This window comes from Arachis duranensis, chromosome 8 (genome assembly GCF_000817695.3).
Source record: "Arachis duranensis cultivar V14167 chromosome 8, aradu.V14167.gnm2.J7QH, whole genome shotgun sequence".
NCBI lineage: Eukaryota > Viridiplantae > Streptophyta > Magnoliopsida > Fabales > Fabaceae > Arachis > Arachis duranensis.
In genome coordinates this window covers 31136017-31140346 of record NC_029779.3, presented here as the reverse complement: position 1 = coordinate 31140346, position 4330 = coordinate 31136017, and positions in this window count along the sequence as shown.

Here is a 4330-nt window from a genome sequence, read left to right as displayed (position 1 = left end):
AAAGTGGATCGAAGCTGAACCCTTAGCCACCATTCCGGCTTAGAAAAGCCGCAAATTCCTATACAAAAACATCGTCACAAGGTTCGGAGTCCCCTACTCCATCACCACAGACAATGGAACACAGTTCACAGACACAAGTTTTCAGAACTTGGCGGCCGAGCTAAAGATCAAACAGCAATTCACCTCAGTCGAGCACCCACAAGCCAATGGACAAGCAGAGGCCGCAAACAAAGTCATCTTGGCCGGGTTAAAACGAAGACTCCAAGAGGCCAAAGGGGCATGGGCCGAGGAACTCCCCCAGGTGCTATGGGCATATCGGACAACCCCACACTCTACAACGAGAGAATCGCCATTCCGACTAGCTTACGGGATGGAGGCAATGATTCCTATCGAAATAGATGAAGGGTCACCCAGAGTCGTCTTCTACAACGAAGAAGGTAACCCGCATGCACAAAGGGAAGAACTCGACCTCCTCCCCGAGGTCCGAGAAAAAGCCCGGATCCGAGAAGAAGCCTTAAAACGGCAAACGGCCCTCAGATACAATCAGAAAGTAATAAAACGAAGCTTCTCAATTCACGACCTAATTCTGATCCGAAATGACATCGGAACACAAAAGTCGGGAGAAGGGGTTTTTTAATGAGACACCCGGTCAAGTAAAGGCGCCCGACCTAGTCAAGGGTAAACACTCTGTAAATATTTTTTTTTTTAATACTAATCGAATTTTTCTCTTTTCCTTCTCCTTCTTCTCCCTCATGATGAAACAAATCCTGAAAAGTATCCCGCCAAGGCGCATTAATTTATGCTCGGCAAAACGCAAAAAATCATTGCCAAAAGACCACACAAGGTCGGCAAAGATAAAGCGACGAGGTTCAGATTAATGTGAGAAGTTATAAAGCAACTCTGAAAAGGCTCAAAAAGCCAAATAAAAAGAGATTACAAAAATAACTTAAAAGGCCGACCAACGACAAGGTCGGACCCAACAAAGGGAGGTACTCGAACGCCCGAGGTCCGAGAAAAAAGCCCGGATCCAAGAAAGAAGCCTTAAAACGGCGAAAGCAAAGATTTCGAAAACGCTTACTAAAAGGTTGCTATACAAAAACAACTAAAAAGTACAAGCGAAGAAACGAAATCAAAGGAAAGGGTAAAACAAAGTTCCAAAAAAGCGCTAGCTAAAAAGGTTGTTATCCAAAAATAACTAAAAAGCATAAAGCGGAACTAAAGGTCAAAACACGAACAAACACCACATAATAAGCTAAAAAGTTACTACAAGTAGCTAATAGCAAAGAGGTGTTCAAAAGCATTAACAGGTAGTAAAAACCATCCAAAAAAAGAGCCCACAGGCCGGGCAAAAAACCAAAGACAAAGGATTACAGGGGATCAAGATCCTTTCCGGACTCCACATCGGTAGAAGGCTGCGGAGGAAGAACCACAGAAATCAGGACAGCCTTGACAGCACCATCATCTCGGTTTAAAACCTCCACACCAGACTCCTCCCTGGCCAAAGGTAAGGTCGGGTTCGCAGCCGGAACTTTGGGGTCAGACACCGGAACCTCATCCTCATTGGGAGCAGGAACGATCTTTCCCTTCACAACAACATTTTCCATACTGAATAAACTCAGATCCAGGTCAGGAGCAAGAACCCGGACCTGAGCTTTCAAATTTTCAAACATAGCATCCATACCCTTAGCCACATGTCCTTCTAACTCGTAAAAATCATCCTGAGCGGATTGCAACCTCTCCTTTGTCTCCACAAGCTCGGCATATGTCCAAGTATAACTCTCCTTCGCCGCCTTCGCCATCTCCTCGGATGCATTCGCTGCCGCCACAGCCGCGGTAGCTTTAGCTTTCTCCTTCTCCAAAGATGCCTCCAGCTCAACAATCCTAGCAGCCTTCAGTTCACTAATCCTCTCGAACTCAGACTGAGCTTTCTCAAGTCGGGAGCTGGTCGCACCAATAGGGGATTTCTTGAACTCTCGGGCAATAGCGGCATGAAGACTAGCCATCCGGACACAGCTCCGCGCCATATACTGAAAATGGTGCTCAATAGACACATCATCAGTAGAAATAAAAGTCTGAGGGAGGACATGCTGTTCAACCCAACCAAGAGCATCAAAATCCTTATCATTAAAGCCCGCAATTCTTGAGAGGTCTTCTGCTTTTTAGGAGGAGGGCCTGAGGACGAAGGAGGAGAAGAGTTACCAGGTCCAGAGGTTGGAGGATCCTGATTTATAGGTCGAAACTGGGGAGTCGGAATAGTCTTCGACCGATTAGTGACACCCACAGTAGTCTTCTTCGGAGAAGATCGGGCAGAAGCCTCCCCAGCCTCGATATTCCGAGCAGCCACGGACTTCTTTGTCCGACGAAGGTACTTCATGGAATCCGCCTGAGAAGACATCTCTGCAAAAATAAAAGAAAAGAATCACCAAGACAGAAATTCCACAAAACAAAAACAAGCAAAGCCAAAATACTAAAAAAGATAATCTCGGAGGGTCGGGAACTACCTAACTCGGAACGGAGAAGGCTTGGATCCCCCAACATTTTCTTCGTGTCCAAGTGAGGTGCCCGACCCCATAAACTGCTTACCACACCCACAAAGGCCTGCTCCACCTCATCTAGACTCTCAAGGGTATACTTAGTAGACACTACTTTCTCCTGCCAACAAAGAGGAAAAGAAGGCTCCCCACTCTCATCTAAAAAGAAGGGTTGGACATCTCCAGTAGCCCGGACCTTGAAATAGAAGTTCTTAAAATCATGAAAGGACTCATCATACAGGGTGCAAAACTTCCTTCCCTGATTAGCCCTAAAAGAAACCCAAGATACCTTCCCTCCACCCGACCCTGGCTTCGTCAACACAAACAAGTAGGAAAAAAGAGAAATAGAGGGAGCAACGCCCAAGAACTGACACAAAAGTTGAAACAGCTTTAAAAACGCCCAAGAATTTGGATGGAGCTGCGTAGGAGCAAGATTACAAGACCATAACACCTCGGACTCCAGATCGGTAAAGGGAAGTCGGACGCCCAGCTTAGAGAAAAAACAATCATAAGCATAAAAGAAAAGCTTCTCGGAACTATCTAGGGGCGGGAAGCACACTCTCTCCTCGGAATCCGGGGCCACTAGCTCGTAATCCCTCTCAGACTCCCTATTTTCACATATGCTACAATGCCTACGGAACCTAACCAAATACTCAGAATCTACCACGGTAGGGACTCTTAAAGGAAGAGGGTCTACCCAATCAAGACCACACGGAATTTTAGTCGACATCGCTTGAAGAACCTTTCGAGACATAAAATTCTTACCTACAAAGAAGAATACAACAGCAAGCAAAAAAATCACATAAAGAAGACGAGCACGAAAACCCATTCAGCAAAGCAAGAAACAAAGACCTCACGAAGAAGTGGGGCAACACAGAAACACCAGGGAACAAAAAAAAAAGAGCCCCCCCATATAAAGACAACAGCAATGGTGGCACCTCTTTTGGGGCAACCCAGGCATAAAGAAAAAGAAATAAACAAAGGCCACACAAAGAGCAGAAGCGCAAAAGAGAAACACGGAAACAAACCTGGAAGAAGAAGCGAAGGAAAAGAGCTCCGAAGCAAGTAGAACAAAACGACGGCACAAAGGAGACGCCGGAAATTCAAAAGACACACAAAGAAAAGATTCTGGAAAGCAAAACAAAGGGAAAGAAGAAGCGGCGCTTATGAAAAGAACAAAACGCAGAGAGGAGAAAAGGAGCAATAAATAAAAGCCTTCACAGAGCCCGAACGGAAATCGAGGAAAAACGGTAAAAAGCAATAAATGCAGGAACGGTCATTTTGAATTTTGAAAAACAAGACTACTATGCCCGAGCACGACCTCCCAAAAAGGACGAACTCGGGCAGGGGCACTGTTCATACCCTGACCGGGGTCCTCTAACTCGGTAAATCCGCAAGAGGTCCGACCTTGTCCTAAAGCTCACACTCAAAGGTCGGACCTCGGACAAAGAGCAAGGAAGGCCCATTAAAAGGAACGCAGCCCAAACCTAAAGGCCAAAAAGGCCTGGAAAAGGCGGTTCCACAAAGATAGAGATAAACTCCCAAAGATAAGATAAGATAAAGATATCTTATCCAGGGAAGATCACTGCCAACTACTATAAATACACTGGAGCACCCAGGTATGGCATTCATTCCAAATCTACACATATATCTGCTTGGACCCATGCTAACTTAAGCATCGGAGTGTCATTGCAGGTACAACCACCAACCGTTCTGCATACCTAGCTCAGGTCACCGAACCTCCACCTCGGGCCTCTCCAGACGACCGAGCTACACGTTTCAGGCAAACCCTCGGAACA